Source organism: Mauremys mutica, chromosome 1 (assembly GCF_020497125.1).
Source record: "Mauremys mutica isolate MM-2020 ecotype Southern chromosome 1, ASM2049712v1, whole genome shotgun sequence".
In the NCBI taxonomy this organism is placed as follows: domain Eukaryota; kingdom Metazoa; phylum Chordata; order Testudines; family Geoemydidae; genus Mauremys; species Mauremys mutica.
Window position 1 is genome coordinate 327,844,173 of NC_059072.1, and position 12,181 is coordinate 327,856,353.

Consider the following 12,181-nt stretch of genomic DNA (forward strand, 5'->3'; position numbering starts at 1 on the left):
CCAGAGGGCTGGAGGCTGGGGAATGATGAGGAGTGAGTCCGCTGATGTCTCCAGGCAAGAGCTGGAATCCTATCTGGAAGGGAAACAGGGCAGAGAAACACCTCAGCTGGGGTGGGATGTGGTGAGAGATGCTGGAACCATCCCCGGGTGCTGGGATGAAGCACGGCGAGAGACCCTGGGGTCATGCTGGGAGCTGCGGTGAGAAATTGTGAGAGATGCTGGAGCTGTACTTGGTGCTGGACTGTTGAGATGAATGTACTGTTTGGTTTGTGCTAGAGGGATTCTGGATTCTTGTAGTGGGACGTTTAGTAATTAATTAACCCCACAAAAAGGGCTGTTTATATGCTCTGAAGGCTGTATTGAGTTTATCTGAAGAATCAAGAGGGAACCTGAGGTGAGGGGCCACTTGCAGGGCTTCCCTGAGGCCATAGAGGCGTGCATGTGAGGAGGCACATGTCAACAGGCTCCTTATGACAAAAGTTCATGTCCATTTGCTGGTTTAGAAAGAACGCCCTGTGTCAGTTCAGACTCAGCCTTTTTATGCCAAAAGCCATTTCTTTGTCTGAGTCTCTGGAAAACCCAGTTTGAACCAGTATACACAAATCTCCACAGGAGGTGGTACCCCTCTAGAGCTGTTTAGTCTCAGTGGCTTGCTTTAATCAACCACCACTGTTTTTTAGTGAGAAGCTGTGGTAACACTCCGCCCTCCCTCCCCCGATGGAATAAAACACAACTGTATGTAAAACATTCATAAATTTAATTCAGTGGGCCCCAAAGATACTGCCTAGAGTTGTAATATCTAATATGGCCTGTGTTTCAGGTGGAGGCCACTTTGTTTCATCTACATGATTAAATTAAGGAGTTTAATGGCAATCTTCAATGAAGATCATAAGAACATAAATAAGAACATAAGAACGGCCGTACCGGGTCAGATCAAAAGTCCATCTAGCCCAGTATCTGTCTACCGACAGTGGCCAATGCCAGGTGCCCCAGAGGGAGTGAACCTAACAGGCAATGATCAAGTGATCTCTCTCCTGCCATCCATCTCCATCCTCTGACAAACAGAGGCTAGGGACACCATTCTTTACCCATCCTGGCTAATAGCCATTTATGGACTTAGCCACCATGAATTTATCCAGTCCCCTTTTAAACATTGTTATAGTCCTAGCCTTCACAACCTCCTCAGGTAAGGAGTTCCACAAGTTGACTGTGCGCTGCGTGAAGAAGAACTTCCTTTTATTTGTTTTAAACCTGCTGCCTATTAATTTCATTTGGTGACCCCTAGTTCTTGTATTATGGGAATAAGTAAATAACTTTTCCTTATCCACTTTCTCGACATCACTCATGATTTCATATACCTCTATCATATCCCCCCTTATTCTTCTCTTTTCCAAGCTGAAGAGTCCTAGCCTCTTTAATCTTTCCTCGTATGGGACCCTCTCCAAACCCCTAATCATTTTAGTTGCCCTTTTCTGAACCTTTTCTAGTGCCAGTATATCTTTTTTGAGGTGAGGAGACCACATCTGTACACAGTATACGAGATGTGGGCGTACCATGGATTTATATAAGGGCAATAATATATTCTCAGTCTTATTCTCTATCATTGGTTACACCTCCCAGTTTCAAAGAGGTTAGACCCAACCCTTCACATTATTTATTATCCATTCAGTGTAAGTGTATTTAGGTGTGTTCCAGGGAGGAAGACATAGTCTGTGCCCCAGAAGTCTTACAAAGTTGTCACTAAGCTGAAACTGGAGAGTCCTGGGCTCACATAGTTTTGGCATAGAAGCCTATACGATCTTTTTCTGCCTGCGATCTCCTTCAAAGATAAGTTCAATTCATTTCAAGAAAAATATTGGTTGTGGAGCATATGTGATGCTGATTCCAGTGGACGGTTAGAACCTGGACGACTGTCCTTCTTCAATAGCCATCTCTTTGCAATGTGTGGATTCAGAATTTCTAAAGTCAGAACGAAGTCACCACATTACTCACACTGGCTCTGATCAACCCAGACCACAAAGTCTTAATCACACAGGTAGGTTAAGCAAGAAACAACCATAATACTAGGTGTTTTTTTAATACAATACAGTTTTCTCATATTTTCTTCTGAAGATTCTAGGAAGAAATTTGACCTGGTGCAATGGTTTTATTATCCATGAACAGTATTTAAGCAGAGGGCTGCAGAAAGTCATTTATCATATGGAAAAAGTTATAGTTTGATCTCCATGGGTGTTCAGAGCCTTTGAAAATCAGGTCATAGATATATTGTTAAATTAAGGCTCTGTAAAAAAACAAATAACTTTGCTGTATTTAAAAACAAAACAATAAAATGTCATTTAATTATGGGTGCAGCAGCTTAAAGCTTATTCTTTCTGCCTTTTTGATGTTTTACTGAAACTATTCCAAAGATTTTGCAACTATGAAGAGTAAAACTGATAAGTGGAAATAGTTCCACTTATCTGGTGACCTTTTGGCACCTAGATCCATCCTGAGTTTGTAAGAGCAGGTAAGGCACAAGTGACAAACTGAATAAAAGACTTAATTCAAAATCCATTGACGTCAATGGAAGGACAGTGAGCTTTGGATCAGGACTTAGAAGAAGGGTATTTTGCAAACGTCTGTTTTAGCACATCACAAAAAAAAATCACACTAAACCTGAACTTTTGCTTTATTGGTAATTTTAGATTTCTCAGGAAACATAAGCGTGGCCATACTGGGTCAGACCCAAAGTCCATCTAGCCCAGTATCTTGTCTTCCGACAGTGGCCAATGCCAGGTGCTTCAGAGGGAATGAACAGAACAGGTAATCATCAAGTGATCCACCCTGTCGCCCATTCCCAGCTTCTGGCAAACAGAGACTAGAGACACCATCCCTGCCCATTCTGGCTAATAGCCTTTGAGGGACCTATCCTTCAGGAACTTATCTTGTTCTTTTTTGAACTCTGTTATAGTCTTGGCCTTCACAACATGCTCTGGCCAAAAGTTTCCCAGGTTCCCCAAGTTGACTGTGCATTGTGTGAGGAAATACTTCCTTTCGTTTGTTTTAAACCTGCTGCCTATTAATTTAATGTGGTGACCCCTAGTTCTTGTGTTACGAGAAGGCATAAATAACACTTCCTATTTTACTTTCTCCTCACTAGTCATGATTTTATAGACCTCTACCATATACCCCCTTAGTCATCTCTTTTCCAAGCTGATAAGTCCCAGTCTTATTAATCTCTCCTCATATGGAAGCTGATCATCTGGTTGGATCTCCTGCATAACACAGGCCATAGAATTTCACCCTGTGATTTCTGAATCAAGCCCAGTAGCATTTGGCTGAGCTAGGACATATCCTTAAGCAAGTTACAAAATCTTGATTTAATATCTCCAAGTGATGGAGAATTCATCCTTTGGCAAGCTTGGGTACCGGTAACTCTTTGTAGAACTTCTATAACCACAAACCAAAATGAGGTTAACCCCAAACATGCCTAATTTAAGATTTACACACAGAGCAAGGAGAGCGCTCCAAATTAAGAATGAGGCAATTGTTTGATATCTAACATTTTTATTTATATAGTTGTATTTACTATATTATTTTCCTGTTGAGGGAGGGAATGTACTAGAATCACTGTCTGAAAAATACATTGACTTCCTTTTGTCTTTCATCTTCCTTAATGCACTGTTACTTCTGTTCTTTCCTTGCATCACTCTGCTTAGGAAGTCCTTATATTTGGAAAGGGGTCTGCCTGGATGGATGCTGATGCACCTGCTGAGTCTCATTAGGGATTAGGATCCAAAATAGAGGGTATCGTTATCCCAATTGCTCCATGATTTCCTTATTAAGGATAATGTCTCTTTTGTGTAACTACTAACAATAATCATCATTATGTTCAGGTTTATTTTCAGTCCAGCTGTACCTTTTTGCAATCTATGCACACGCTCCCTTACCAATCCTTAGTGGAACTATACAAGTTTCCATACATTTTCCCATGCTCTCTGTGCATCAGAGATTAGTGAATTACTCCCACATGAAATTATATATAGATTTCTACCTACGTCAATCTCTGGCAGGTATTCCTGAGAAAAGATGGAAGCAGTGGCTGAGGGGAGGAGGGCACCGCCAGTTCCTCAGGTGGTATTGAATCATAGAATCATAGAATATCAGGGTTGGAAGGGACCTCAGGAGGTCATCTAGTCCAACCGACTGCTCAAAGCAGGACCAACACCAACTAAATCATCCCAGTCAGGGCTTTGTCAAGCTTGGTCTTAAAAACCTCTAAGGAAGGAGATTCCACCACCTCCCTAATTGGCATAGCTCTTTTGACTGGCCCATTGTTTGTTTGTGTGAACCACACACTGTAGTTTAAAGAAGGCAAATTTGGCTGATTGTATTTTTCACACCCTGCCCTCCCTGTTCCCTTTGAAGCAGCTGAGACCCTAGGCTTGCCAGGATGGAGCAATCTGCAGCCATACTCAGAGGAAATAAAGGCTCTTTTTACGATCTTCTATCTGCACAATTGTACAAGGGCCAGGAACAATCAAGCCCTTAATGTATACCTGGTTCAGTGTTCACTTTTTGTCTGTCCTTTTAAGCATATTGATGAGGTCTGATGGTGTCCAGTATGTATTTCCTAGGAACTCTGTGTAACCGTTGCCGGTTCTGTGTTTGTACAGAGCCTACAACAAGAGGGTTCAGGTCCATGACTAGGGCTCCTCGGCACTAGGGCGATACACATAATAATAAAAGAGAGCTGAACACAATGTGCTTCCCTTTTAGTCAGCCTTTCCTGCAAGAGCCTGACCTTATGCCGTTCCAATGCTGCATCAATCAGAGCAAGTGACATCTTATTAAAAATCCTAATCAAAATCCAGACGTTTATTTTATAAATATTTCATTGATTGTAAACAGCTGCTCTCTGGTGGCGATGCTAATAGCATTGCCCCAGTCTGCTGGGATTCTCATTTCCCTAATGCATGTTATGAGCACCACAGCTCTCTTGTAAACTGCCTCTCACCTGCATTAATAATAAGCACCAAGGGCTGTTGTCATCCCCCGGTATAATTTTGTGTCTTGTTTCACTCATCCCCAAAGCATCTACAGAGGAGTCAAAAGGTGCGAAACCCTGGGGAATGGACTGGGGAGGGGAAATGCAACCCTAGGGTAGATTTGGATTGTGGAATCCAATCATACCACGACCAAAGGACAGGAGCAGAGGGAAAGTTTAAAGCTGAAATTTTGGTTTGGCATATGGTAAAATTTGAGGCCGTTTGCAAAGTTTGTATCTGGGTTCCATTTTCAACATCCCCTAAAGTTCAGTGCAGACCCATTGTCTGTGGCAAGAGACTGTGCCTCGGTGTGTTCTAATCTATAATTTTTGCTCTGGCCAATCTCTAATATCTAAGCACTGTCTGCAAACCACATTAATTTGTTAGCTGATAATAACTCACAGAGAGAAGAGGATTGTTTATTTTAATATTTAGATACAAATCTTCAGTTCACATCATTTGGGGCAGCATGTTTCATTTCAGACTTCATGCAGCTCACTCGGGGTAAATGAACTATGACACTAGACAAGCATTAAAATGCACCCTCCCCCCCCATGACTTCATCTCTGGGTGTATCTAAACACTAGAAGGATGGCAGAGGGAGGAGAGTGACTGCTGAGCTAAGCTCAGCTCCATCCTTGCTTTCCTTCATACCACTAGAACCTGAGCCTACTTCATGTTACATCACGAACATGACACAATGCCACTAGTTATAATTAGGGCCTGCTCCTGCTCCAATTAAAGTCTGTGGTAAAAACTGACCTTAGTGGGAGCAGGATGAGACCCTTAGGGTATGTCTACACTGGGATAAAAGTCCTGCTGCATGGCTACAGCTGGCCAGGGCTATACAAGTTCAATGTAGATGTTCAGGCTTGGGCTGGAGCCCAGGCTGTGAGACCCCTGCAAGGAGGGAGGGTCTCAGAGCCCGGTCTCCTGCCCAGGCTTGAATGTCTGCACTACAATTTGTAGCCCTGCAGCCTGAGGCCTGCAAACCTGAGTCAGCTGACCCAGGCTCTGATACTCAGTGCTGTGGAGATTTTATCACAGTGTAGACATACTCTTAGTGGGCTAAGGAATGTGAGGCAGGCCTATAACCATGAACGGATGATAAATGTAGCTGACTGAAACATGGCTGCTTAAATTTAAGGTCATGTTTGCTATTGCATTTCATATTTCTCTCATTTATTTGGCTTCTGTGTTGCTGTGGTTACTAGTTACTGTTGCTCAAAAAAATTCATTTCAGTCCATCAGGGAAATACTGTATGTAGGCAGTTAAAAAACAAAACCACAGAAATACGGCATTATTTGTAGCAAAGATCTCCAGACTGGCTCAAATCTATTAGCTGAATACTGCAGGTACTGAGGTAATTTCCCACTTGCTTTGGGCTCGTAATATAAATTATGATCTTTGCTGATTTCTCTGGAGCTATACCCATCTGTACCAGCTGAATATCTGGCCTGGTAATCGAAAAGGCAATGTAAGAATAATACTGTAATTAACCCCACTTCAGTGAGTGTTGTGAGATACTGGCCCCTCTGATATTTCGTAGCGTGCTCTGTTTATCACAAGTCATAGGTACGCACTCCAGGGAATCTCACATACTATCTATATTTTTAGGCACAAGTATTTTTCTAAAGCATCTAAGACTTTGGTTGCATCTGCCTTTCTCTCCATCTGCTAACTGTAAGTGCTGACAAACGATGCAGTAGTCCACCCACTTCTGTGTTCAGTGGAGCCGCTCTGATGGCCATGCTGTCTTTGTCCAGCCTCTGAGCTACTTCATAATTCGTCCAGGTGGCCTGAAGATGCCCCAACTTCTCACAGACGTTCTCATGCATTTGCATTGCAGCAGGCAGTGGAATGCTGCTCACAGCCATTATTAATTGGACTCAGTGCCTCCAGACAGCCATAATAAAGAATTAAAGCAGTAAAGAGCTGCACAGAGGGTGCCATTTGTGGTGCACAACAGGAAGAAATGTAATTGATCCCACAAAGCCCATGAACTACGGTACATAGTTCTTCAGAGCTACCTGCTGCCACCTTCTCTATTAACGACTTAGATATATACTGACACCTCATGTGTAAAGCACTTCTTTAGCACCCTGAGGACTAGGCTGGTCCATTCTGAGTCCAGAGGATACCTTACCTAGGGCTGCGTCAAACTAAAAAGTGCAATTTCCCTAGGCACAATTACTTCAATTACTGTAACAATAAAGATCAACCCAACAGCTCCTAAACCTGTCCTTAGGGCTGTGCAGTACTGGGGTATAAAGATATCAAAATATTTGCATTCACCTCTGCACTGTCCTCCTGCTGGGCATGAGCATTTGCCCCCATGCCTCCTGTTTGCAGGCTGTGATGTCTGCTCAGCCATGAAGGGAAGGAATGAGCTAGCTGGTTCATTACAATAATATAGGCACCATTAGCCATTCTGCTATAAAGTTCTTTGTCTCTGTTCCAGACTCTGGCTCTGCCCTGTGTAGCTGAAAGTGTGCAGGCAGCTCTTTCCCCACCTTCTAAAACAGGGGTGGGAAAACTACAGCCTGAGGGCCACATTCGGCCCACCAGATATTTTAATCTGGCCCTCGAGCTCCCACCGGAGAGCGGGGTTGAGGGCTTGTCCCGCTCAGCATGGCTCCCAGAAGCAGCAGCATGTCCCCTCTCCGACTCCTATGCATAGGGGCAGCCAGAGGGCTCTGCACACTGCCCCCGCCACAAGTGCCGCCCTTGCAGCTCCCATTGGCTGGGAACCACAGCCAATGGGAGCTGCGGGGGTGGTGTCTGTGGATGAGGAAGCACACAGAGCGGCCTGGCCGCGCCTCCCTGTAGGAGCTGGAGGAGGGACATGCTGCTGCTTCTGGGAGCAGCTTGAGGTAAGCATCCCCCAGAGCCTGCACCCCAACCCTCTCCCATGCCCCTGCCCCAGCCCTGAGCCTCCTCCCACCCTCCAAACTCCTCAGTCCCAGCCCAGAGCACCCTCCTGCACCCCCAACCTCTCATCCCCAGCCTCACCCCAGAGCCTGCAACCCCAGCTGGAGCCCTCAACCCCCTTGCACTCCAACCCCCAATTTTGTGAGCGTTCATGGCCCGCCATACAATTTCCATACCCAGATGTGGCCCTCAGGCCAAAAAGTTTGCCCACCCCTGCTCTAAAGGGTTTAAGCCAGAAGCCCAGTATTTATACTTCCTGAGCAGAAGCAGGAGGGGGGCTTATAGTAATGTCAATGATGATAGGCACTCCAAAGAGGTGATAGAGTGCGGTCCATAGCCCTCAACCCATCCACATTGGCTGGCAAGCAAGACTGATGCAGACATTACACCTCCAAAACTGTAGGCCCCATTTCTAAGCATGGTCCTTGTAGCACCCTTGAGACATTCTATCTGCCTGTGTCCTCATAGTCAGAATACCTGTGGACACTGTCAGTGGTTCAATGCTTCTCTGAAGTCAGCCTTGCAACATGGCTGAGGCTTATCCACTTGCATAATAACCCTTACAGTACAGGCTGAGTGTATCACACTGCATTGGCCCAGCAGTTGGTTTGGTTTGTTTGTTTGGTTTGTTTGTTTGGTTTGTTTGGTTGTTTGGTTTGTTTGATAAAAGTCATTATTATAGGAAGAGCACTATGCATTCTCTGTTGTGCACCATGGGGTTCCCCTTTCTATTGATAACCTCTCTTCTTAGTCAGTCTTGGGGGCTGAACTCTTAGAACATCTTAGGGTGGGTAATTGGTTAAAGTACTCCATAACTATAGCTAAGGTTACAGTACATAGTAACCCTGCGCAAACCTCTCCATGCAGCAAGTATTTACAGGCTGCCTTGTAAATGACTCTGGAGATTTAAGATGCTTGCATGACAGCTGTATGAGTTAGAGCTGAAAACCTCTCACATAGCAGTAGTGCTGATACGGCTGCTCATGAGGATAAAAATTGTATTTCTATGCGGTGCCAAAATGTTGTCTGTTACACACCAACCTTTTGTCCCGTAAGGGAACCAAATCTGTTCCTAGCATCCTGTTCGTAGTATGAAATCACCTTTTTGATAGTTCAGCAGAATGTGTTATACACAGTGACAGCTACTCTGTCTCCAAAGTGTATAATGTGATGGCAACCCTTGCAGTTCTACATCTCCGCAACAAACTATTGCCTTAATGTTACGCAATATATGGCTAACAATTATAAGGAAAAAATCTAGAAAATTACAAGGATGATCACACTCCTCTTTTTGCCCCTGGTAAATTCTGTTAAGTAATGGGTGTGATGTCATACTCAAGAGCCACCAAATTCTTCCAGTGTAAAGAGTTGCACTGACAGCTTCTGAGGCTCAGCTGCCTAATGAGTAGCCATTCCAGCAGTGCATTACCTGCACCAGTGGCACATTGAACGAGGAAGGACAAGGGTTGGTGGAAAAGGAGGGAAATAAGAAGAGGGTGTTCTTGTGTAATATCCATGGAAAGACAGGACACATTTAATTAGATTGCTAGAATTCCCTCTCAAGGTTTTAGCAGATGGACAATCTTCCTCTGCTTCAGTCTCAAGTGATACCCAGGGGAGAATTCAAATAGGAGGAAGTCAAATGGGTTGAGATAAAACAAGCAAACAAACAAGAAGAAGGCAACCCTGGAAAAGGCCACGGACTGAACTTCAGGGGATGTTAGTGTGGGCTGCGGTGGGCTACCAATAAAAGAAAGCATTTGGACAGACAGGAGTAGAATAAGAAGGGCAAGGTGTCTAAGACTCAAGCAAACTGTAGCAAGTGGCTGAAGAGGTTGTCATAGTTGATGCAATGCTGGAAGTCAGGAAGAAGGAGAGGAGAGGAGGTTCCCAGGCCAGACTGCAGAAAGAAGATTCTCTAGGAGATTCACTGAGCACAATTAGAAGGGCTCCTTTGATTCAGCGAAATGGGTAAGATGGAAATGATCAAGGGGGGTTGTTTGGGAGAGGCGGTTAGCTAAATAGGATGATTTTCTCCAAAGACTTAGTACTATGGGCCTTGGTCCTGGTCCAAAGCCCATTGAAGTCAACGAGAGTCTGTCTAGTGACTTCAATGGGTTTGAGATTAAGCCCTTGGACTGTAAACTTCCTTTAATAAATTCATGAAGTTGCTCAACTTGATCTGCTGATACAATGGTGTTTTTAAAATGAGCAGCTTAAGAAAAACGTTGTTCATTTATTCTATTTGGTTTTAGGAAAGATGTTTACTGTGTGAGCAGGTCATATGTTATTGATACTGCCTCATCAGGATCCTTGGGGTTTTGTTTTATTTTGATTTTTTGTATTGCAATTGTTTTAGGAATTTGGTTTATTTAAATTCTTCTGTTTAGTTTTAGTTTGGATTACACTTGGGACATCCTCTGACTTAATCTGGATGAGTAAAATATGGATACTTAGTAATATAAAATTGCTTCAATAAGCTAATTTTGCAGGGCACATATATTGTCTTGAGTGGCCTCTGATTGGGGCCATTGCCACGCAGGTGTATGATGCCATGAAAAGGCACTCTTGCACTGGGTTACAAAGTTTGATAATGCACAGGAGATCATTGGTGAATTTGTATGCATGGGGTTCTCAAACTGTATTAGGGCAATTAACAGGACCCAGGTACCTCTTATTTGTCACCCCTCCAACCAGAGTGCAGAATTTATAAAGAAAAGGCCTATTCCTCCATGGTGCTCCAAGGGCGGGCTGGCTGGCTACCCAGCAGGTTTACAGACATAAATGCAGGATTGTTTGCAAAGGGGCACAGTGCTAGGATCTTTCTGAACTCAAGTCTATTTACCTTAATGGAGAAAGGATTCTTTGCCCCCATGTACATTAATGGCCGGGATACTGCTCCAGTTATTGGTGTGGACATTGCTCCAGTTATCCTGGGAGATCCAGCTTATCCCCTGCTTGCCTGGTGAGTGAAGCCATTCACAGGCTGCTTGGACAGAAGGAAGGAACTGTTTAACCATTGCCTCAGTAGTTCCAGCATTTGTGGAGTGGGCATTTGGCCTTTTGAAAGGAAGATGGCCCTGTTTGTGGAATAGGTTGGAAGCAAGAGAAGAAACCGTGCCGAAGATCAGAGCAGCATGTTGGTTTTTTTGCACTGATTGTGGGAGTAAGGGAGAAAGCCATAGCGATGGGTGGGAGGCTGAGGAGCAGAGACGTGCTCAGCAGTTTGAGCAGCCAGCAGGGCATCCAAAAGGAAATGGAAACAGCTGGGGCAATACTATTGGGGATGCCTTGTGCTCCTACTGTGAGTCTCAGGGCTGAAAATGTGCAGCTATACATTCAGCCATTAACCTGTGGATTGTGAGCAATGCAGTGTTGTTTATGGGCGGTAGAAGTTGAACACTGTGGCAGCCTTTACCTTGTGTCTGTGCCTACTAGATACTTTTGTAAAGCTCTATGAGTTATTTAGAATCTATGGATTTTTCTATGTAAAATGCATTGACTCTATAAATGAATTTTCAAGAGTTTTTATTATTAAACGCTGCATTATATAGCAAACCAAAAAAAAAAAAGAACAATAGAGAAACAAACATTCAAAGTGCAAAAAAGAAAAAGAAAGAACTCAAGATTGAAAGTGACATCGTGTAGTGGAAGGCAGAACACAACAAGGGGATGGGGAATTCAGGTCACAGATGAGTATATGCCAGCCTGTGCCTCGGCCTCGTCTTGTTCTTGGCCCTTCTGACAATGAGTGGCAAGCTATTAGGGGCCTTAGATGCCACAAAAGAGCTGGGCTCCCAGGTGTAGCTGATCTCACTGTTCTGAACTTAAGTCTGTGAAGAGAATGGCTTCTGGGAACACTGCTGTAGCCGTATAGCAGGGCGGAGTTGGTGTTCCTAGTACCCTGTATTGTCTAGGGCAGTGGCTTTCAACCAGCTGTACACAGAGATCTTCCAGGGGGCACATCAACTCCTCTAGATACTTGCCTAGTTTTACAACAAGCTACATAAAAAGGACTAGCGAACTCAGTACAAACTAAAATTTCATACAATGACTTGTTTATACTTCTCTATATATCATGCACTGAGATGTAAGTACCATATTTATATTCCAGTTGGTGTATAATTATATGGTCAAAATGAAAAAGTAAGCAATTTTTCAGTAATAGTGTGGATGTGACACTTTTGTATTCTTATGTCTGATTTTATTAGCATATTGTTTT